We start from the raw sequence: 25,824 nt of genomic DNA, 5'->3' as shown, positions 1-25,824 counted from the left end.
CAAGCTCTGTGTAGCCTCAGCCCCCAGAACACTTCTCTGCGATGCACAGCCCTCTGTGTGTTCCTCCTGCGGCGTGGCACCTTTCTTCAGTTGTGCTGCGTGGTTTCCAGTAGGTCTCCTGTGGGGGCTGCCTTTTCTTCTGTAGACTCTGGGGGTTATTCCAACTTTGGAGGAAGTGGTAATCCGTCCCAAAAGTGACGGTAAAGTGACGGATATACCACCAGCCGTATTACGAGTCCATTATATCCTATGGAACTCGTAATACGGCTGGTGGTAAATCCGTCACATTTGGGACGGATTACCACCTCCTCCAAAGTTGGAATAACCCCCTCTGTCTTGTGGAGGGTCCCCTGAGACTACCCCTGTGGGTTTAGCCCTCCTGTACCTTGCTGGTCCCCGGCAGCTCCACTTTTGCTTCATCGCACCTTCTGCCTTTGCCAAAGCTTATTGGTGGCTTTTCCACACCACTGACCGACTGCAATCTTCCATACGGTGTGGGACATCGACTGCTGAACGTCTTCGTCTTACGGTTGACCAACTCCTACAACCACAGACGGGTGGGTAGTGTCTCCTGCCCCACTGGACACTTCTGTGACTTCTGGATTTGGTCCCCTTCTTCCACAGGTCTTCCTCCTCAGGAATCTACCGCTGGTTTCTTACAGTCTTCTCTATGCATTTCATTTTCTTCTGTTTTGTCTTTTCTGGTGGTTTGGGGAAGATCCAATAACTTACTCCTTTCTTCCTGGTCGATGGGAGGCAATGTGGTACTTACATTTGGGGTTTCCTATTCCCTCCAGCTCCCCTCTACACATTCCACTTAACTAAGTGCAGGTTCTGCATTCGCATTCCATTTTTTTAGTATATAGTTTGGGCTGCCACTAGGATCACTATTGTCTATTGCTATTTGGACTGTTTTGTATTGCTATTTATGCCTATTTCTGATTACTAGTGTACATATCTAGGGGGTCATTCCAACCTCGGCGGTAAAAGGCACTTACCGCCGTGCAGAAGACCGCCATAACACCGCCGCGGCCGCGGTAAACCGCCACGGTCATTCTGACCCACAACAGGCAAACCGCCAAAATACAGACATCCACAAAAGTCAGCCACACCAATGGCCAGCGAGAAACTGGCGATGACCAAACCTCCACCGTCACCCCAACAGAAATACGCCCACACTATCACGACACACGAATCCACGCAGCGGTCTTTCAACCGCGGTATTCCATTGGCGGTACACACCGCCGCGCTCAAAATACACACACTCTTACTAAACACAGCCACATTGGATAAATGGAAATACACACACCTGAGACACATACACACACCACTCCCACACACCCAATACAATATAAAACACACACCCACATCACCCACAAACCCCTACTCCTAGAGATTCGTGAACACGCACAGAGATAAGAGACCCGAGAACCTAGACGGGCAATTCACTGTCACCCAGCAATATTACCACGCACTTCAAACTACACACCAATACACATCACCACACTTAGCACCACACAATCCACCCCACACATCACCCAAACCACCCCATGGCACCGCAAAGACACCCCAGGTTTTCTGACGATGAACTCAGGGTCATGGTGGAGGAAATTGTACGGGTAGAGCCGCAGCTCTTCGGGACACAGGTGCAGCACACCACCATTGCCAGGAAGATGCAGCTATGGAGCAGAATAGTGGACAGGGTCAACGCTGTGGGACAGCACCCAAGAAATAGGGACGACATCAGGAAGCGGTGGACCGACCTACGGGGGAAGGTGCGTTCCATGGTATCCAGGCACAAAATCGCGGTGCAGAAGACTGGCGGCGGACCCCCACCTCCTCCCCCAGAATTTACAACATGGGAGGAGCAGGTCTTGGCGATCCTGCATCCTGACGGCCTCGCAGGAGTAGGCGGAGGAATGGACTCTGGTAAGTCAAATCTTAACTACTTCATCCCCCCAACCACACCAGCATGCCAACCCATACCCCCACCCTCACCCCCACCCCCATCACACCTTCTCCTTGCAAATGTCTCACCCTCACAACCCACCCATCCCAACACCAAGCCCTGCATGCGACCACAAAGCATGGACACCCATCACCTAAGCATGCCCACTGCACATACCCATCCCCCCCCCAAACCACCGTCACAAAAGCCCCCACACAGGAATGCAAGCACAGGGGTACACGGGCACCCACCCATTGCACGCTATGGCACACACAGAAGCAATAATCATACATTTATACCCCTGCAGGACCCGAACGCCACGTCACCGCGCAGGAGGGTCCACAAATGTCCACTCCACCCCCAGAAGAGGCCCACAGTGATGACAGCATCTCTGTCTCCCTGGATCTAGATGACCAGCCAGGCCCATTGGGGACCTCTGGACAGTCGGTTCCCCTCAGACAGCCATAGGCCACAGCAGACCTTCCCCCCTCTGGGAACACCAGCACAGCACCCACCCAACGGGCCCATATCTCTGTCCCCAGGACACGTCAATCAGCGGTGTGTCCACCCCTACAGGGCACCCAGGTTAACCCACCACCCCAACAACAACAGGGACCTGGGGGCAGTGGTAGTGGGCACACAGTCCAGGGGACAGAGGCACAGGGAAACAGGGGAACTGGGAGGGCTGCTGTGCGACAGGGGGGGGACAGGCCCAGGGAACCCACCCTCCACGAGGCCCTCTCCTCCATCATGGGAGCATACCACCACTCCCAGGAGACGATGGCCACGGTCCTGGCAAGGTTTCAGGAGATCCAGCTTCTGCAGGAGCAACAGTATATGGGGTTCAGGGAAGAACTAAGAAACATCAGTACCGCCATGGGCACCATCGTAGTGGCTCTGAATCAGGTAGTCACCACATTGCGTGACACTGTTGCACCACAAAGGGCCCCTGACACTAGCATGGACCAAAGACTGCCTACCACCTCCGCTGACGCTAGTGGACAGGAGGCCCCGACACAAGACCAACAGGCCACCAGAACCCCACCCCCTGCAGAAGGAGAACCACCCTGCAAGCGGGCCCTGAGATCCAGGAAGAAGACAGAGTAAGAGGCCAAGACCCCCGCCTGCAAAGGATACCTCCCTGATTGTCATCCCACTGTCCCACATTGACACCCTGTCCAACCTTACACTGCCCCTGCTCCACTTTCCACAGGCATCTGGACAATGCACCTGTGATACTGATAGTCTGGACTCTGCCATGGACAATCCTCCACCATCACACCTCAACGATTTGCAACCACCCACCAATTTTGAGCACTGTAATAAACACACTTATTGCATAAAACAATCTGGAGTCTGGCTGGGATTTTGTACAAATGTATTAGACATTACCGTGCCAAATGGCATATACACATTGTGATGCCAACATACCAATGTCACACAGCTGTAGTCCATGGGGAAATAAAGCAGATGTCACGCAGTGGGGCCCACATCTCTGAAATCGGAAGGGAAAGTCACAACTCAGTTACCATACACTGGGGGAAAAGGACAGACAGTAGAGAGGTAGTAGGGGTTAAGTATATGTAATATGTCGGTGTGGATTCTTACCTGTGTGTCATTGAAAATACTGGTGTATTACTGTGTTCCTGTTGTCTATGTCGTCCTCTTCGCCTTCCTCCTCTTCACTCTCCACAGGCTCCACGGCTGCTACAACACCACCATCTGGACCATCCTCCTGCAGAAAAGGCACCTGGCGTCGCAAAGCCAGGTTGTGAAGCATACAGCAGGCCACGATGATCTGGCACACCTTCTTTGGTGAGTACATTAGGGATCCACCAGTCATATGGAGGCACCTAAACCTGGCCTTCAGGAGGCCGAAGGTCCGCTCTATCACCCTCCTAGTTCTCCCATGGGCCTCATTGTACCGTTCCTCTGCCCTTGTCCTGGGATTCCTCACTGGGGTCAGTAGCCATGTCAGGTTGGGGTAACCAGAGTCTCCTAATAGCCACACACGGTGCCTCTGGAGTTGACCCATCACGTAAGGGATGCTGCTATTCCGCATGATGTACGCGTCATGCACTGACCCAGGGAACTTGGCATTAACATGGGAGACGTACTGGTCAGCCAAACACACCATCTGGACATTCATGGAATGATAACTCTTCCTGTTCGTGTACACCTGTTCACTCCGGCTGGGGGGGACCAAAGCAACATGTGTCCCATCAATGGCACCAATGATGTTGGGTATATGTCCAAGGGCATAGAAATCAGCCTTCACTGTAGCCAAATCCCCCACCTCAGGGAAGACGATGTAGCTCCGCATGTGTTTGAGCAGGGCAGACAACACTCTGGACAACACCTTGTTAAACATGGGCTGGGACATCCCTGTTGATATGGCCACTGTTGTTTGAAATGACCCACTTGCTAGGAAATGGAGTACTGACAGCACCTGCACTAGAGGGGGGATCCCTGTGGGGTGGCGGATTGGTGACATCAGGTCTGGCTCCAACTGGGTACATAGTTCCTGTATAGTGGCTCGGTCAAGCCTGTATGTCAGTATGACATGTCTTTCCTCCATTGTCGACAGGTCCACCAGCGGTCTGTACACGGGAAGATTTCTCCATCTCCTCGCATGTCCCAGCGGACGGTGCCTATGAAGGACAAAAGCGAGCACAGAGTCAAACAACCCACAGGTACGTAACCACAGCTTGTACATAACACGATTCCCAATGCATTGAATGGCTTGTATGAGTGTCGATGCAAGGCCTATTTATGTGTGACGCAGTATAAAATAAGGCATGTGGGCCCTCAAAATGGCGGCTGCCTGACCTGTGAAGTGCGACAATGGGATGTGAGGTCAATGCGCTGGCGTGGGACACCGTGGCGGTAGGCGGTCGAAGACCGCGGCACAAAGCTGCATTGGTTTACATTGAAGCCTATGGGTCTCAGGAGCCAATGACGATGTGCGCCGGCGGTCGCAGTACGCACTGCCGCGGGCGTGACCGCCATTTTCTATCTGCTTAATCACTCAATACCTGATCTTCCACAGGAGAGGACCTACAGTGCAAGTGCTGCTGTGACCACGGTCTGGAAGAGACAATGGCTCATGCGACTGGGGAAAGGGCCCCTGCCTTCACTGCTCAGGAGTTGGAGAAACTCGTGGATGGGGTCCTCCCTCAGTATGCGCTACTCTACGGTCCTCCAGACCAACAGGCAAGTACACTGGGACCATGCTTTGTGGCCAATGCCTGTGTTGAGTGGGGTGGATGAAAGATGGTGGGGAGGGGAGTGATTGAGGCATGGATCAAACAACAGATGAGAGCATGTGCCACATGGCAAGGGTGGGGATGGTGGGGCCACTCACATCGAGCATGCAGAAGGTGATGATTATTCTTCTCTCCCTGTACATGTCACATAGGTCAGCGCCCACCAGAAAATCGCTATTTGGCGTGCCATCGCCAAGGACGTCCGGACCCTGGGGGTCCACCAGAGACGGGGCACCCACTGCAGGAAGAGATGGGAGGACATCCGACGCTGGAGCAGGAAGACGGCGGAGGCTCAGCTGGGGATGGCCTCCCAGCGTGGGAGGGGTGCCAGTCGTACTTTGACCCCCCTGATGTCCCGGATCCTGGCGGTGGCCTACCCCGATTTGGATGGGCGCGTGAGGACATCACAGCAGACACAAGGGGGTGAGTACACTCAAATCCTGGTGACTTTGCAGACAGTGGCAGTGTCTGGGTGGGGGAGGAGGGCTGTGGGTATCCCTAGGCCAGGGCGATATCTGTAGGCTAGGCCCCTCCGTAAGGCATGGCCCCATGCCCCCGCCCACCACCTCTGTAGGGTGCCAAGTGCAGCTATTTATTGCCCTGTGTCATGTATGTGAGCAGGGGTCGCCCATAGGCTTGTAGGCCATGTCCCACGGATTACGTAGTGGACCCCAAGTAAGCGGCGTAGTGCAGGGGGCTTCTGTGTCTGTACTGTCCGCCAACGGTGTCGCCAATGCATGCACTCAACATTTCTTTATTTTTCCCCACCCCCCTATTTTTGTTGTCTTCCTGTTCATTTGTGCATTAGCATCATCAGGCGGAGGAGAAGTGGCATCGGAGCACGAGGGAGCTGCATCTCACATGGCCATGGCGGGCCATGCAGCTGACTCGGATTTCACCAGTGAGACGGAGGGCGAGGGGAGCTCCACAGCGGGGACTCGTGCGGATGTCAGTGACAGCGACTCGTCCTCTGAAGGGAGCTCCCTTGTGGTGGCGGCAACATCCGTGCCCCCGCTACAACAGGTACAGCCGCCACCCAGCGCACCAGCACCGCCCTCCCAGCAGCCCCTCAGCGTTTGCCCCGTGCCCGCTCACCCAGGAAGGTGGGCATCTCCTTCGCCCCAGGCACCTCAGGCCCTGCCCCTGTCACCACTGCTGCCCTCAGTGAGGAGGTCATTGACCTCCTGAGGACGATCATTGTTGGGCAGTCTACCCTTTTGAATGCCATCCAGGGTGTAGAAAGGGAGGTGCACCAGAGTAATGCATACCTGGAGGGCATTCATTCGGGTCAGGCTGCCCATCAGCGATCATTCAACACTCTGGCCTCAGCACTGATGGCAGCAATTGTCCCTGTCTCTTGCCTCCCCCCTCCAACTTCCTCCACCCAGACCCAATCCCCTGTACCTCTGCCTATCCCAGACACACCATCAGACCAGCCTGCTCACACCTCAACACCAAAGGGAAGCTCATCCAGACATTAGCACCACACATCACACAAGCATTCACCCAAGCAACATCCACATACAGACATACCAACACCCACTGCCTCCACTGTGTCCCCCTCCTCCTTGTCTCCCTCCTCCCTCCCTGTCACGTCTCCACTCACACCTGCATGCACAACATCTTCAGCCACTTCATCCATCACCAGCACACCCACCAGAACCCCCCGCACACGTGCAGTCACCACCCCCACTACCATTCACACGTCCCCTGTGTCCTCTCCCAGTGTGTCTGTCTCCCCCTCTTCCAAGATACACAAACGCAGGCAGCCACCCACCCAACAGCCATCCACCTCACAACAGCCTCCAGCCCAAGCACCTGCACCCAAAGACACCAGACTTCAAACTCCTACAACCACAGCCTCTTCCTCCACTCCCATACCTACTACACCTACCCGTCCCTCTCTTACTAAACTTATTTTCCTTTCCAAACTTGACCTCTTCCCAACAACTCCCCCACCCCGTCCATCTAAAAAGACTCCAGTCAGCACCTCAGCCACCACAACAGCGGGCCCTGTGAAGACAGTCTGCCATGGACTGTGGAGTCCCCCACCCTCAAGGGCAGACAGCTCAGTAGGGAGCCGAGGCACGGTCAGCCCACCGCCGCAAAAACATGCGGAGATTGTCAGTGCCCAGCGCGAGAGGCCTAAAACACCTGGGACCAAAATCCCTACCATGGCTCCGGCAGGGAGTGTGGTGCCACCTGGCACACCGCCAAAGGTGGGGAAGGGCCACAGGCGACCAGGGAAGGATGGGAAGGGCAGCACACCCGACAAGACCGCCAGCAGCCCAGCTGTGCAGGAGGGCCCGCATGCCCCATCCCAGGTGGGCAGGAGGACACCAACAGGCCCGGTACTGCAGCCCAGGAGGGCCCCACCAGGCCCATCCCAGGTGGGCAGGAAGGCGCAGCCAGCCACAGGTCAGGTGGCGAATGACCTCCACGCCATGGGCTGATCCGCTGAACTGGGCACCGCCGTCTCAAGCACCGCTGAACTGAGCCCTTCATCTCAAGCACCGCTCCGCTGGGTACCGCGTCTCAAGCACCGCTCCGCTGGGCCCTTCATCTCAAGCACCGCTCTGCTGGGCACCGCCGTCTCAAGCACCGCTCCGCTGGGCCCTTCATCTCAAGCACCGCTCCGCTGGGCCCTTCATCTCAAGCACCGCTCTGCTGGGCCCTTCATCTCAAGCACCGCTCTGCTGGGCCCTTCATCTCAAGCACTGCTCCGCTGGGCCCTTCATCTCAAGCACTGCTCCGCTGGGCCCTTCATCTCAAGCACCGCTCCGCTGGGCACCGCCGTCTCAAGCACCGCTGAACTGGGCCCTTCATCTCAAGCACCGCTCCGCTGGGCCCTTCATCTCAAGCACCGCTCCGCTGGGCCCTTCATCTCAAGCACTGCTCCGCTGGGCACCGCCGTCTCAAGCACCGCTCCGCTGGGCCCTTCATCTCAAGCACCGCTCCGCTGGGCCCTTCATCTCAAGCACCGCTCCGCTGGGCCCTTCATCTCAAGCACCGCTCCGCTGGGCCCTTCAACTCATGCACCGCTGAACTGGGCACCGCCGTCTCAAGCACCGCTGAACTGGGCCCTTCATCTCAAGCACCGCTCCGCTGGGCCCTTCATCTCAAGCACCGCTCCGCTGGGCCCTTCATCTCAAGCACCGCTCCGCTGGGCACCGCCGTCTCAAGCACCGCTGAACTGGACCCTTCATCTCAAGCACCGCTCCGCTGGGCCCTTCATCTCAAACACCGCTCCGCTGGGCCCTTCATCTCAAGCACCGCTCCGCTTGGCACCGCCGTCTCAAGCACCGCTGAACTGGGCCCTTCATCTCAAGCACCGCTCCGCTGGGCCCTTCATCTCAAGCACCGCTCCGCTGGGCACCGCCGTCTCAAGCACCGCTCCGCTGGGCCCTTCATCTCAAGCACCGCTCCGCTGGGCACCGCTGTCTCAAGCACCGCTGAACTGGGCCCTTCATCTCAAGCACTGCTGAACTGGGCCCTTCATCTCAAGCACCGCTCTGCTGGGCCCTTCATCTCAAGCACCGCTGGCCCATTGGCGGAAGGGGCAGGCCCGCATCTGTGTCGGGCAGGGCTGCACGAAGCACTCTGGGCACTAGTCCCCCTCCAGTACCAGTGGAGAATGATATTGACATGAGAGACTGTGGCTTTGCACTCCCCAGGATGTAACAGTGGGCAAGCCACCCACTGTAGAGACTTGAGAGACTGTGGCTTTGCACTCCCCAGGATGGCACAGTGGGCAAGCCACCCACTGTAGAGACTTGAGAGACTGTGGCTTTGCACTCCCAGGATGGAACAGTGGCCATGGAGGCCCCTGGTGAATCTGGCGTCGTGGACTCATCTGGCTGAGGTGCCACCCCTTCCCTTCCCCCTGAGGTGCCTGTAGTTTTCCTATCTGATGCCCCTGCAGTGTTCTCTCCGTTGGGGTCAGGTATCCTTTGTGGGCTTTGCCCATGTGATTTGGGCCCAGTGGCCCGCGAACAATGCCTGATACACATATCGGACTTGACAATTTATGTATATAAAGTTTTAGATGTGTGATATATTTTATACTCAGTCATACAATATATTCCAAAGTTTATAATCATTTCCTTTTGTCTTTGCATTCTTCTGGGGGGTTTGGGGGGGTAACTGTGATGTGTTGCTATGCATTGATGTGTGTGTTGTAGTGGGTGAGGGTGATGGTGGGTGTGTCGCATATGTGTGTCCCCGTAATTTTTTGCCTCCCGCCTCCCCCCTCCCCTGTGTCGTAGGTGCAGTACTCACCGTTGTCTTCTGCGCCGGCGTTCGTGCTCCTGGTAGAGGAGCAGGAAGACAATCGCTGGGAGGATGTGGAGTTCGGGTTCCATGCTGTCCAGATTCCTCGTGGGGTGTATGGAGGTGAGCGTTTTCCGTTTGAAATGGCTGTTTCCGCCGTGTTTTTATCGGCGGGGCTACCGCCCCGGAAAAGGTGGCGGATTGGTGGGTTGTGATAGGGTGGGCGGTACATTGTCTCCCGCCTGTATGTTGGCGGTGACCGCCGCACTGTTTGTTTGTCCCGCCGTGGCGGGCGGTGTGTTGAAGTGGCGGGCTCTGTTGGCGGTTTCCGCCAGGGTCGGAATTCCATTTTTTTTACCGCCAGCCTGTTAGCGGTTTTGCCGCCGCTTTAACACCGACCGCCGAGGTTGGAATGACCCCCCTAGTGTCTTACTTACCTCCTATTGGAGGGTTGCCTCTCTATAACTTTTTTGGTAATTGTGTCACTAAAATAAAGTGCCTTTATTTTTGTAACACTGAGGCCCTCATTATGAACTTGGTGGCAAACACCGCCAACCGCAGTGCTGACAGCCAACAAAAGTTCACCAGTGGCAGTGGATTGCACACCGGCGTATAATGATGGCAAAAAGACAGACTGCCAAACAATTGACAACCTCCACCAACCGCCAGGGCCAACGATGGCGGAAACGCAGTACACATCACCCCTCCAACGCCACACATACAAACCCCCCACCCATCAAATGATGCACAAATCAGTGTGGCGGTCAGTGAATGTCGAACAGTCATTGGCTGTACCGACCGCCGCAGTCAGCAATGGGAACCGCCAACAACAAATGCACACATTGGCATATTGTAAAAGCACACACCTGACACACATCCACACTACTATAAAACACTCACATACACACCCCACAAACCTTTGTAACACCAGTAGCACGACAGAATTTGACACTTCAGCACACATACACTAAACTAACCATCACACAAGTCACACACACAAAACCACCACCAAAACTCAAACAATGCACACCCAACATCACAAACCACTCACCCAACCACACAACAGCACCGTCACCAACTCACCTACAACACACCACTCACAACACACACCATGGCACCCCCTGCTTCACCAACAGGGAGCTAAGGACCATGGTGGACGAAATACTCAGGGTCGAGCCATAGTTATTTGGGGTACAGGTGCAGCAGAGGCCCTTGGCCAAGAAGATGGAGCTATGGCAGAGAATTGTCAATAAGGTCAACACTGGGAAATCATCCACGCACAAGGGATGACATCAGGAAGAAATGGAACGACCTGTGTGGTAAGGTGCGTTCCATGGCATCACCACACAACATTGCGGTTCAGAAGACTGGCGGTGGTCCCCACCTTCTCCCCGCGAATACACTGACTGGGAGGAGAGGGTCTTCTCTATCCTGCACCCAGAGGGCCTCACTTGACTCCCTGGAGGACTAGACTCGGGTAAGTCAACTACAATACCCTAACAGTCACCAAACCTGTAATGCATGTATCACCCCATCACTCTCACTACCAGCATGCCTCCATCCCCTACCCAGCCCACAACACCCAGCCATGCCTATCCATGTTTCCTGCATGCCCATAACCCACTATACAAATCACCATTCAGCCCCCTGTGCACAGTCACCAACCCATGCATGTAATGTCAGGAGCACTACAACACCCAGAATGCACCAACCACCCCTCACTAAATGCATCAAAAAGAACACAAAGGGACCCTGCATGGTAGTACATGGGAATATAACCACCAATTACTGGTGAGCAGGGCTGCAAGGGACAAGAAAGTGCAGGACACCCACATCTCTATTCTCTCACACACAGGTACCATCACCCATGCCACCTGGACGGAGACGTCAAGGAGTGCCAGTCCTCGACCTGAAGATGAAGGCCCCACTCAGGAGAGTGCAGAGGTATGTCTGGACACAGAGGAAATACCTGGGCCATCCCACAGTCCTGGACAGTCACCCTTCAGAAGCCCCGCCCAGGACACCACTGACACCCCTACCACTCTGACCCAATGCACCCATACCAGTGTCTCCAGGCCACGGACTGTCTGCCCACATGTACAGAGCACCGAGTCTCCACCCACCACCACGCAGAATTATGAAGGGCCCAGTGCAAGTGGGACTGCCAGACCTGTGCAAGGGACACAGGCACAGGGGGCTAGGGTCAGTGGGAGGTTATCGGTGGCCAAAGGAGGGATGCTGCTATCCCGGAGATCATTGCTGAGGTCCTGGAAGCATACCACCATTCCCAGGAAAGGATGGGCAAGATCCTGGCCACATTGGAGGAGAATCAGAGGCTGCATGTAGCACACCACCAGGAGGCTATAGAGCAATGGAAACAGCTCAGTGCTACCATGGCCTCCATTGCAACGGGTGCTGCAGTGCCAGAACGTCATCCAGCTTGAGTCCTCCACCCACCTGCAGGCCCCTTCCAGTAGCCAGGACTCTGCCCTGTCATCTACATCTGCAGCAGCTAGTGGACTAGTGGCACTGCCTGAGGACTCACAGGACACCAGCACCCCTTCCCCTGCAGTCCAGGTTCCCCCTCGCAAACGTGGCCTCAGACTCAGACATCCCAGTGAAACACCAGCCAAGACCAAGCTCACCGCCAGGAAGTGACTCTGCCCTGAACTGTTTCCCTTGTGTTGCCACTGAGATACCTTGTTGACATGCCACTGCCATTTCATCACCTTCCAATGGCCCCATGGACTATGCCCCTGTGCTACCAACAGCTGTGGAAATGTACCTGAGTATATTGTTCATAATGTGGCCACTCCCTTCCACTGTCCCATCACTTATGTATGTTTTATATTCACATAAATACACACAAAATATCTGTCTTTTTTAATATAAGCAATCAAATGTTAATGTGTATGTATTAGCCAGTTTCCATCATAATGCCGATTTTATTGCAGGAGGGGGTCTAACAGACTGTAGTGTTTGAAGTATGTCACACTGTACATTCTGTTGCTGTAACACACATCTGCTTCAGTTGCCACATCACTGGTAAGGGAAACCACAGCACTTAGTACATAAGTCACCCTGAAACAATGCAGTGAACCTCTTTGCATATTAGAAAATGTACCTGAGAGTCACTGTAAATATAGCCGGATTAGCTTATTTCTGGAGTTGATGTCTTCCCTCTCTTCTTCTCCATCACTCTCATCCATCCTCTGAGGTGGCAGGAGTGGTTGGACAGCATCCTCCTCTTCCTGAAGTGGGATACCTTTTCTCACAGCCAGGTTGTGCAGCATGCAGCAGGTCACCACTATCTGACACACCTTGTCAGGGACATAGCACAGGGATCCTCCAGAGAGAAGCAGGCAACACAATCTTGCATTCAGGAGTCCTATGGTCTGTTCAGTCACCCTACTAGTGCGACCATGTGCCTCATTATAACGGATTTCTGCATCTGTCCTGGGATTTCAATAGGTGTCCGGAGCCATTGCATGTTTGGGTACCCCGAATCCCCTGGAAAGGTGGGAGAAAAGAGGGTTAAAACACACACTTTCTATTTGCATATAGCCTACCTGTCAAGTATGTAACTAATACAGTGTCATATACACTCATCTGTGAGCCAAGCTCTCTCCCCCTGTAGTTGTCCCATCATGTGTGGCACACTGCTGTTCCTCAGTACAAAGGAATCATGGACTCATCCTGGGAGCCTTGCATTGACATGAGAAATGGATTGATCAGCAGAACACACCAACTGGACATTCATGGAGTGAAAGTTTTTACGATTTCTGAACACCTGTTCATTTACTATTGGAGGTATGAGGGCTATGTGGGTACCATCATTGGCACCTATCACATGGGAGATATTTGCAAAAGTATAGAATCCTGATTTGATGGTGGTAAGATCAGCCCTTTGGGGAAACTGGACATAACTTTGCAGGTGTTGCTCAAATGAATTAAAAAAAATTAGACAGGCATGGCTGAACATTGGCTGAGATACGCCGGCTGCCACACCCACTGTCACTTGGAATGAGCCTGTGGCCAAAAAATGTAGCACAGATACTACCTGCACAGTTGTAGGTATGGCAAGGGGATTCCTATTAGCTGGCATCAGAACAGGCTCCATTTGTGCACAGAGTTCCAGGATTGTGGCTCGATTCAGGCGGTAACTGATGACGATGGGATGTTCCTCCATGGTGGCCAGATCTACCAGGGGTCTGTAAACAGATGGGTCCCTCCCACACCACATGGGTTTGTACCTATGGGGAGTAAGAGAGAATCATTGAGTTGGGACATACACTTCCATAACAAGGTTCCACTATTCATGCTGTAGATGCAACACAGTTGTCCCTCACACAGACACAAAGAACTTGGTAATCCTGTCAGTGTAATGTGTGGTGAGGTGTGTATGTTTTATTGCATCAAAGTGTAGGCACACTTCCCACCATGGTTCTATGAGGAGGACCAGTAATCATACCAATACTCGATGAAGGGGAGAGAGAAAGGAGCAAGGGACTAGGACCCCAGCCAGACTGTGAAGATGTGGTGGTTGCAAAATGGCAGCACCCTGCCCTACAGGTAGTGTAGTGTAGGAAGTGACCTAATTCCTCTGGTGTTGGTCGTCATGGCGGTACCGCCGTGCACCTGATCATTGGATAACATTGTAGTTAATGGGGAAGCAGGGCCAATCATGATCACCGCCGGTGGTGATGGTGCTCACCGCTGCGTTAAATACCGACATTTTACCATTCCCATGCCACTTGACTCCTGCACTTCGAGTAGAGAAGAACTCCACTGCATGTGCTGCTGTTTCCTGACTCTGGTCCTTGAGATGGCACTTGCTACTGGGGAACGGGCCCCAGTCTTCATCACGGAGGAGCTGGAGAAGCTGGTGGACGGGGTCTTACCCCTGTATGCAAATCTGTATTGGCGACCAGAGGCCCAGGTGAGTTGCTATTTGTCTTCCTTGAATGTGTGCGAATGTGGCGGATGCTTGTAGGCTTTTTGTTGGCTGTGTGAATGCTTACCCATAGTGTGTCCGGCAGTTTTTGGCTTGGCTATTGTCTATATGTATGTCTCCATGGGCTGTGTCAGGTTGAATTAGCATGGCATTTGTGTATGGGGCACCCACACTGACATCTGTCCTATACTCTGTGTGTCCCATGCAGGTCAGCGCCCATCAGAAGAAAGGATTGTGGCAAGTTATCGCCAAGGAAGTGCGGACCCTGGGGGTCTACAACCGGCGGAACACCCACTGCCGGAAGCGGTGGGAGGACCGCAGGCGCAGGGCCCAGAAGACCGGAGAGGCCCAGCTGGAGACGGCCTCCCAACGAGGGAAGGGTGCCCGTCGGACCTTGACCCCCGTAATGGCCCGCATTCTAGCAGTGGCCTATCTGGATTTGGATGGGCGTTTGAAGGCAGCACAGCAGCCACAAGGTGGTGAGTACCAACACTGTTGTGATGCTACTATGATGAGTGTAGTTAGGTGCATGCATTTTAACGCAAGGCCCGTAGACAGGTGTGTCCCTGCAGTCCTGCCCCCCTCTCCGTCCATTGGATAGGGTCCTTAGGTAGATATGGCTGGGAATGTAGGCGTGTGGGAGATCCCCTGTTTGGGCTATTTGTTTTAGTGTAGCCTCATGGTTTTGCAGATTTGTTGTCTTGGCATCATCTCTCATTGTTTCCCATTGCAAAGTGTAGCAGAGTAGAGGGCGAGGATGGTAATGTAGTGTACGGTGGGATCATGCTTACCAGTCAGGGGCGCATTCATATCATATGTTGTGTCTGCTGAGGGTTAGTGTCTGAGATGGGTGGGAGTGTATGTGTCTCAACATGTATATTTTTTCCTGGAATTGACATACTTCTTTCTTCTTTTGTTCAAACCCCCGTGCTCTTGTGTCCTTGTGTGCTTTAGCATCATCTGGCGAGGGAGCTGAGGCCCCGGCAAGTAGGGATGCCGCAGCCCACAGGACCCAGGTGTAGGAGGCTGGCCTGGTTTGTAGTGGGTACCTTGGGTACTTACACCTTATACCAGGTCCAGTTATCCCTTATTAGTGAAGTAGTAGTGTTCTAGCAGCTTAGGCTAATAGAGGTAGCTATAGCAGAGCAGCTTATGCTGAGCTAGGAGACATGCAAACCTCATGAAATACCACTTATAGTTACACAGTACTTATACACAAGTAACGACAATACGCAGTGTTACCAAAAATAAAGGTATTTATTTGGGTGACACAGTACCAAAAATATCTTAGAGACAATACTCCTCCTGGAGGTAAGTATTATACACAATATATACACTAGATACCAAAATTAGACAAGTAATTAGACATAGGATAGTGCAAACAATAGGAAATGCTATAGAATGCAATGGGAGAAAATAGGTCTAGGGGGAATACAAACCATATACTAAGAAAGTGAAATGCGAATCACAAATTCCCCCCTAGACAAGTGTAGTGTGTGCAGAATCGTTGGGAGAATAAGAATACAGTAAAGGTAAGTAAATTACCACACCCCAGAGCCCAGAAAAGCAGGAGTAAAGTACTGCAAGTTTCCTTAGGACACACTACAGCTCGTGATATGGATCATCGCAGTAACCATCCAAGTCTGCAAACAACAACTGCTGGATTCCTGGACCTGAAGACCTGCAAAAGAAGGGGACCAAGTCCAGAAGTCGAAAGAAGTTCCAGGAAGGACCGGAGCCCCTGCCAACCCAGAAGAGGGTGCAAAAGAAGAGTCCCTGGTTGGACGAAGACTGCAGAAATACACCCTAGGAAGATGCCAGCGGGTTCCTGTGTGATGCAAAAGATGTCCCACGACGTGAAGATGGATGCAGATGTGATTTCATGTTGGACGTCGCTAACAGCCCTTGGTTTCATCAAATATGCGTTTTGCGTCTAAATGGCTCTGACTGGACCCAGGGGGGACCTGGAGGTCCTCAACTCTGTGTGAGAAGGAAGAGGGGGCTCTCAGAACTTCAGAGAGCCCTCAGGATACCAGCCAGCACCCAGCGAGTCCCAGGACACCGGGACAAAGGAGGTGCAAAACGCGGTTGGTGCAGCACAACAAAGAAGGGTCCCACGCTGTCAGAGGTCAACTCAGCGAGTTGAGCATCGCAGGATAGAGTGCTGGGACCTGGACCAAGCTGTGCACAAAGGAATTTTGCAAATAATGCACAGAGACCTCAGGAGGTGAAGCTGACGCGGTGCACAGGGGTACTGTCGATCTCAGGGAAGGCAAGGTCTTACCTCCTCCATATTGCTTCAGCAGGACCTCAGGAACTGTCGATGGAGTCCACCCTCTGTGTTTCTAGGAACACACTCGCCCTGTGAGAGGAGTCCAGGAGTACCGGTTGTCGACTTTGAAGGTGCCTGCGTGAGCAGAGGAGTGACTCCATCACCCCACGGGAGACTTCTTCGGTCCTTCTGGTGCAGGGTGAAGACAGGGAATCCCCAGAGTGTGCATACTGTGGAAACTGTTGTAGTTGCTGGCTGGAGCTGAAGTTGCAGAAGAAAAGTATCCCTTGTGGATACTTTGTTGCTGTTACAGCGGTTCCTGGAGCAGGCTGCGGTTGATCCGAGGTCAGAGGATGAAGTAGTAGTTGCAGAGGATTCCTGCTGGAAACTTGCAAGCAGAATCTGAAGAGAACCCACAGGAGAGACCCTAAATAGCCCTGAGAGGGGGATTGGCCACCTTATCAGGAGGGGTCTCTGACGTCACCTGTTGGCACTGGCCACTCAGAGCCCTCCAGAATGCCCCCACACCTTGCAAAGCAAGATGGCTGAAGTCTGGAACACACAGGAGGAGCTCTGGAACCACCCCTAGGGTGGTTATGGAAAGGGGAGTTATGGAAAGGGGAGTGGTCACCCCTTTCCTTTGTTTCGTGCCAGAGCAGGGGACAAGGGGTCGCTGAACTGGTGTAGAGTGGCTTATGAAAGGAGGGCACCATCTGTGCCCTTCAAAGCATTCCCAGATGCTGGTGGAGGCTACCCGTCCCCAGCCTATAACACCTATTTCCAAAGGGAAAGTAACACCCTGCTCCCAAAAGAATTGCTTTGTTCTGCCTTCCTGGAACTGAGCTGCTCAGACCCCAGGAGGGCAGAACCCTGTCTGTGAGGTGGCAGCAGCTGTAGCTTCAGTACAAGCCTCAGAGAGCTGGTTTGGCGGTACAGGGGTGCATGGTGGAGCCCCCAGGATGCATGGAATTGGCTCCCCAATACCAGATTTGGAATGGGGGGCAATTCCATGATCCTAGACACCTTACATGGCCATATTTGGGGTGTCTATTGTGAAGCTACACATAGGTATTGACCTATATGTAGTGCACGCGTGTAAAGGTGTCCCCGCACTCACGAAGTCCGGGGAATTGGCCCTGGACTATGTGGGGGCACCTTTGCTAGTGCAAGGGTGCCCTCACACTTAGTAACTTTGTACTTAGCCTTCAGTAAATGAAGGTTAGACATATAGGTGACTTATAAGTTACTTGAGTGCAGTGAAAATGACTGTGAAAATAGTGTGTGCGCTATTTCACGCAGGCTGCAGTGACAGTCCTGTGAAAGGGTTTGTCTGAGCTCCTTATGGGTGGCAAAAGAAATGCTGCAGCCCATAAGGATCTCCTGGAACCAGAGTGCCCTTGGTACCTGAGTACCACATACTAGGGACTTATAAGGGTGGTCCAGTGTCCCAATTGAAATTGGTAAATGAAGTCACTAGCCTATAGTGACAAATTTAACCGTAGAGAGAGCATAAGCACTGAGGTTCTAGTTAGCAGAGTCTCAGTGACCCAGTTAAGCAATACTGACAACACACCCATTAGGCCACAAACTATGAGCACTGGGGTCCTGACCAGCAGGATCCCAGTGAGACAGGCAAAACACACTGACATATAGGGTTTCCCCTATGAGCACTGGGGTCCTGGTTAGGATCCCAATGACACAGTAAACACACACTCACAAATAGGCCAAAAGTGGGGGTAACCATGCTAGAAAGAGGCTACTTTCTCACAGATAGTTATTATCACTTTTGTCCTATAGGATAGTGTGGACAGCGTAATACAATACAACACATACATGCCAGATCTAAATATTATACTTATTGGACAAATTTGATAATTAATGTTTGAACTGTCTCTATGTTTTTGTGTCCTTTTATGATTTAAATGAAATCTGAATAAAGTTTTTTGATGATGATGATGAATTACAAAGTCAGTGCATATTTTACTGTAAAAAACAAACAAACTATAAACTGGCTGTCTGAGGCAAACCTCCTGTAGGGTGCATTGTGAGTAAAGAATTTGATTAGAGAAGCCTCAAGGATTCTTGAAGGGACAGCTCCATTCTTTCTCTCTTTGTAATTAAAGCCTACCAGGTGACATTTTCCTTTTCCCTTCTTTCTTCTTCTTCATCTTTCTGCACAAAAATACTGCAAAGCCGGTTTGAAATTGGTATTTAGAGTGAGTGTCCTATCCCAGAAAACGAAAATTGAGTCTCTGGTGGACTGTTACAGAGTATACTTCAAAATGAAGTCAGATTCACATTAGCACCCTATTGAGTTTTAAAGTGGATTGTATGTTTATAGAAGAGGTACTCAGAGGCCTGCCTATATTGCTGTACCAAGACTACATATAAGTAATCTTTACTTCTTGACCAAAGAGAGAGTGTGGGTTGAGCCACACCCATTTCTTTTTTCCCAATGTCTCATTACAATCTGTTGGTTTTCACAAACCTATGGTAGTATTCTCAGTATCCCTTCTGCCCAAGTGTTTTGTGGAAAGGGATCTGTATGCTACTCTCTTCTAACATTTATGACTATCAATGAAGATCCTACAGTGCAGAAAAATGGTAGCTTAGGTTATATTCCTGGTTCTTCAACATAGATATGTTCATTAGCAATACTTCTGCCTCTTTACAGATATTTTGGCCATGCAGGATAACAATCTCAAAGTAAGTTTTATATCACATCCTGCTTCTCAGTAAAGAAGAACTGGCTGAAAGGCAAACTCAAGTACAAAGCATCATCAGATTAGAAACATCTGTCTTTGTGATTGGAAACTTCTGTCTTCGTGAAGGTACAGGTTGCCTTTTATCCTTATGTGCTAATGTTTAGGCAACATGTCTATTTTCTTTCTTTACTGCTTTCTGCTCTCTCTGTGCACCATCCAGAGCAGGCCAACAACTTGCAGTAAGCCATCAAGAACCTCAACAGCTGGATCACTGCATACACAGACACCCTGGCTCCCCTCAAGCACAACTCAATGGCAAGAGCTTAACCACAGGCCAGGTGGTACTCAGAGGAACTCGGGCAACTGTAGCAGAAATGGTGAATGAGTCAAGACACCACAGATAGACATCGTCAAGTCAGCCCTAAGACACAACTACCAATAGATATGGAACACCAAGCACACAATTCTTGCGAATCACATGATGCCAGCACAAAGAGCAGGAAAGAAATCTTTGCCATCAGCAACGTTTTCACCCCCCTACTGCCTCTAGCAACATCACCCCCTCACAAGACCTTTGCAACAAGCTCTCTGAATTCTTCTATTATAAAATCACCTCCCTAGCTCAGCCAAACCTCATCTATCAATGTCGCAACTCAACTTCCCATTATGGCCAGAGAACAAACCCTGACCTCGTGGCCCACTGTTAACACAATTGAAATTGTTGCTACCAAGGCCATCCACTGGGGGGACGCCATGTGACCTTTGCCCCCACCACACCTTCTCCAAAGGAGTCCTACTGATCAGTGATGCACTACCTGCCATTATCAATGCCTCCGTCTATACATCCACATTCCCGGACAACTAGAAACATGCTACCATCAATCCCCTGCTCAAAGACCATCCACTGACCCAACCACACTTTTCAATTACAGACTCACCCTTGTCTGGATCATTGCCTCAGCCACAGTACAGAAACAGCATTTATCGCCCCCAGAGATGACATCTGCATGATCATTGACAGAGAAAACACTGCAGCCCTCATTCTCCTGGACTTCTTTGCAGCATTTGACAGTCTCATAGCCCATCCTTGTAGGAGGCTGGCCTGGCTTATAGTGGGTACCTTGTGGTACTTACACCTTGTGCCAGGTCCATTTATACCTTATTAGTAGATTAGAGGTGTTCTAGCAGCTTAGGTTGATAGAGGTAGCTATAGCAGAGCAGCTTAGGCTGAACTAGGAGACATGCAAAGCTCCTAATATACCACTTATATCACTTAGTACTATATCATAAGAAAACACAATACTCAGAGTTACTAAAAATAAAGGTACTTTATTTTAGTGACAATATGCCAAAGGTATCTCAGAGGATATACTCCCTTAGGAGGTAAGTAATATACACAAAATATATATACACAAACCAAAATCAGGTGAGTAACAGTTAGAAAAGTAGTGCAAACAATGTAGAACACAATAGAATGCAATAGGTAGAAATAGGCCTAGGGGCAACACAAACCATATACTCCAAAAGTGGAATGCGAACCACGAATGGACCCCAGGCCTAGTGTAGTGTGTAGAGGGTCGCTGGGAGTGTAGGAAAACACTAAGGGTGTCCAAGATACCCCAACCCAAAACCCTGAAAAGTAGGAGTAAAGTTACCCTACTACCCCAGAAAGACAGTAAAGTCGAGATAGGGGATTCTGCAAGGACAAAAACTGACTGCAAAACACTGAAGATGGATTCCTGGACCTGAGGACCTGCAAAGGAAGGGGACCAAGTCCAAGAGTCACGCAAGTGTCCAGGGGGGCAGGAGCCCACCAAACCCTGGGTGAAGGTGCAAAAGGGCTGCCTCCAGGGATGAAGAAGCTGAAGATTCTGCAACAACGGAAGGTGCCAGGAACTTCTCCTTTGGTCAGAAGATGTCCCACGGCGTGCTGGAGGATGCATCGTTGTTTCCAAGCAGAAAGACCGTAAACAAGCCTTGCTAGCTGCAAGAGTCACAGTTAAGGATTTTGGGTGCTTCTAGGGCCCAGGAAGGACCAGGAGGTAGCCCCTTGGAGGAGGAGACAGAGGAGGCGCTCAGCGATACAGAGAGCTCACACAGAAGAAGGCAGCACCCGCAGAAGTACCTGAACAGGCACTTAGAAGATCTGAGGACAACGGTCGACTCAGAGCCCCAAAAAAGGGTCCCACGACGTCGGAGTCCAACTCAGCGAGTTGGGCAATGCAGGACGGAGTGCTGGGGACCTGGGCTAGGCTGTGCACGAAGGAAGTCTTGCAAGAGTGCACAGAATCACGAGCAGCTGCAGTTCACGAAGTACACAGGATTACTGTCTGGCTTGGGGAGGCCAGGACTTACCTCCACCAAATTTGGACAGAAGGGCCACTGGACTGTCGAAGACACTTGGACCCAGCTCCTGTGTTCCAGGGACCACGCTCGTCAAGATGAGAGGGAACCCAGAGGACTGGTGATGCAGAAGTTTGATGCCTGCGTTAGCAGGGGGAAGATTCCGTCGACCCAGGGGAGATTTCTTCTTGGCTTCCAGTGCAGGGTGAAGGCAGACAGACCTCAGAGCATGCACCACCAGGAAACAGTTGAGAAAGCCGGCAGGGTGAGGCGCTACAATGTTGCTGGTAGTCTTCTTACTACTTTGTTGCGGTTATGCAGGCGTCCTGGAGCAGTCAGCGGTCGATCCTTGGCAGAAGTTGAAGAGGGAAGTGCAGAGGAACTCTGGTGAGCTATTGCATTCGTTATCTGGTGAGATACCCACAGGAGAGCCCCTAAATAGCCCACAGGGGAGGATTGGCTAAAGAGAAAGGTAAGCACCTATCAGGAGGGGTCTCTGACATCACCTGCTGGCACTGGCCACTCAGAGCTGCCCATTGTGCCCTCACACCTCTGCATCCAAGATGGCAGAGGTCTGGGACACACTGGAGGAGCTCTGGGCACCTCCCCTGGGAGGTGCTGGTCAGGGGAGTGGTGACTCCCCTTTCCTTTGTCCAGTTTCGCACCAGAGCAGGGCTGGGGGGGATCCCTGAACTGGTGTAGACTGGCTTATGCAAGGAGGGCACCATCTGTGCCCTTCAAAGCATTTCCAGAGGCCAGGAGAGGCTACTCCTCCCTAGCCCTTCACCCCTATTTCCAAAGGGAGAGGGTGTAACACCCTCTCTCAGAGGAAATCCTTTGTTCTGCCATCCTGGGACCAGGCTGCCCAGGCCCCAGGGGGGCAGAAACCTGTCTGAGGGGTTGGCAGCAGCGGTAGCTGCAGTGGAGACCCCGGGAAGTTAGTTTGGCAGTACCCGGGCTCTATGCTGGAGACCCGGGGATGCATGGAATTTTCCCCCCAATACCAGAATGGTATTGGGGTGACACTTTCATGATCCTAGACATGTTACATGGCCATGTTCGGAGTTACCATTGTGATGCTACATATGGGTATTGACCTATATGTAGTGTACGTGTGTAATGGTGTCCCCGCACTCACAAATTCCGGGGAATTTGCCCTGAACAATGGAGGGCACCTTGGCTAGTGCCAGGGTGCCCACACACTAAGTAACTTTGCACCTAACCTTCACCAGGTGAGGGTTAGACATATAGGTGACTTATAAGATACTTAAGTGCAGTGTAAAATGGCTGTGAAATAACGTGGACATTATTTCACTCAGGCTGCAGTAGCAGTCCTGTGTAAGAATTGTCTGAGCTCCCTATGGGTGGCAAAAGAAATGCTGCAGCCCATAGGGATCTCCTGGAACCCCAATACCCTGGGTACCTAGGTACCATATACTAGGGAATTATAAGGGTGTTCCAGTGTGCCAAACAGAATTGGTAAAATTAGTCACTAGCCTACAGTGACAATTTAAAAAGCAGAGAGAGCAGAAACACTGAGGTCCTGGTTAGCAGAGCCTCAGTGATACAGTTAGGCACCACACAGGGAACACATACAGGGCATACGTTATGAGCACTGGGGTCCTGACTAGCTGGATCCCAGTGACACATAGGCAAAAAAACATACATACAGTAAAAATGGGGGTAACATGCCAGGCAAGATGGTACTTTCCTTCGATCCTCATGAGGCATCTCCACAAGATTGGCATCCACAGACTTGCTCTCTGTTGGATCTGCCTCGTCCTTATGGCTAGAACACAAACTGTCAACGTAGCACCTTACTCCCCAGAGACCTCAAACTCATTTTGGGGAGTACTTCAAGGTTCATTGCTCAGCCCCATCATCTTCATCACATACATGATCCCTCTGGCCAATTTCATCTGCATATACAGCATCCTCTCCAATGTTGACGACTCACAACTTATACTCTCCCTCTTGGGCAAGATACCCAGCACAAGAAACAGGTTCACAGCCTGCACGATCGAAGTCTCTAACTTGATGACAGAGGACTGTCTCAAGCTCAATACTGACAAGACAGAAGTAGTGATCTTTGGCAAAAACACATTACCAAGGGAGTCCAACTGGTGGCTGGCCAGACTCAAACCCACACCTAGCACCTGTGCCAGGAACCTCAAGATGATCATCAACAGGGAATTGACCTCACTACACAAGTCGGCGCCATCACTACACAACGCTTCCACAACCCTGGAGATGGTGAAGAAGATCTTCAAATGGATGCCAAGGAACACTAGAAAAACTGTCACTCTCCAGTCACCAGCAAGTTGGATTCCAGAAACATCCTCTATGATGGCATCACAAAGCAACTCATTAGAAGACTACAAACCATCCAGAACTCAGCAGCAAAACTCACCCTCTTCCTCCCATACAGAACTTTCATCACACCACACCCCAGGAGCACCACTGGCACCTGAAACACAAACATGCTCATTTCAAACTCCTCAGACACACATTCAAGGCACTACACGACTTAGGACCTAGATACCTTCTACTTCCACCAACCACCTAGACACCTCTGCTCCGCAGGACTCCTATTTGCACACATCGCATCCATACACAGAGCCAGATCAGGAAGACTGGTGTTCTCTTATGTCGCTCTTAAAGTATGGAACAGCCTCCCATTCCAAATCAGAACCTCCTCCTCACTTCCTGGATTCTGCAAGAATCTCAAGACCTGGCCTTTCAGTTAACCTGCCATCATCAGGGCTAGGCACAAGATATACGTGTAGGTGATAGTGCGCTTTACGAATGCACATAATAGTTCACATAGTAGTTGACCTGTCTTAGGTCAAGTGCTTCAGTATAGTATTTGCAAAAAGGGTTGAAATTGAAATTCTTCTACTTCCTGGATAGATAATCAGCCATTTATAGGCTTTGGGATTTGCAACATGGTATTAATTATACTGATCATTTTTGTACCTGAATTGTAACTTAAGTATGTGGTTTTAAGCTATCTGGGGTTCCAACTCAGAGTGAGGAATTATTTTAAAATTTACAAATTTTATGTAGATGACTACTACGCTGAAATTGGAATACAAGGAAGTAACAATTTCTCCTTAATGATTGGTTCTTAAAATAAATACTTTAAAAAAGGAACACTTCCCAAAATGATTGTTCCCAAAATATATTAAAGTAGGAAAAAGGGGCCAGATGTAGGAAGAGAGCAATTTGCGACTTGCAAATTGCGAGTCCCTGCGACTCGCAATTTGCAAGTCGCAAATTGCTATGCAGTACGGTGTCTCAGACACCGTCTGCAACTCGCAATGGGGTCGCAATGACCCACCTCATGAATATTCATGAGGTGGGTCGCAAATTGTGGCCCCATTGCGAGTATAGGCACTCGCTAACATGGAGGCCTGCTGACGTCAGCAGGCCTCCATGTTAGCGACCTGCCTTTTCAATAAAGCATTTTTTTTTTTTTTTAATGTAGCCCGTTTTCCCTAAGGGAAAACGAGCTGCATTTCAAAAAAATCCGAAACCTTTTGTTTTGGTTTTTTCAGGGCAGGGAGTGGTCCCTTGGACCACTCCCTGCCCTGAAAAAATGTTTTGGGGTCCAGTCTCAAACTGGAAGGGGTCTCATGGGGACCCCTTCCAATTTGCGAGTGGGTTACCATCCACTTGAAGTGGATGGTAACTGCGACTCCATTTGCGACCGCGTACGCAGTCGCAAATGGAGTTGCATACCACTGCGACTCGCAAATAGGAAGGGAACACCCCTTCCTATTTGCGATTCGGAAATGCATTTTGCGAGTCGGTAACGACTCGCAAAATGCATTTCTGCATAGGAAACACGCATTTGCGAGTCGCAAACGGCAGATTTTGCCGTTTGCGACTCGCAAAGTGTTTCCTACATCTGGCCCAAGGTATTGAGTATTTGGGGGTCAAGGGCACAGGGTATAGTGGTTATGGATCGGGGGATGGGGTCTAGGGATGTACCATTTAGGTTTGAGGGATTAGGCATCTATGGGGGTCATTCTGACCCTGGCGGTCAGTGTAAAAGCGGCGGCCAA

The sequence above is a fragment of the Pleurodeles waltl genome, chromosome 11 (assembly GCF_031143425.1).
Source record: "Pleurodeles waltl isolate 20211129_DDA chromosome 11, aPleWal1.hap1.20221129, whole genome shotgun sequence".
Classification (NCBI taxonomy): Eukaryota; Metazoa; Chordata; class Amphibia; order Caudata; family Salamandridae; genus Pleurodeles; species Pleurodeles waltl.
This window is presented reverse-complemented; position numbering follows the sequence as displayed.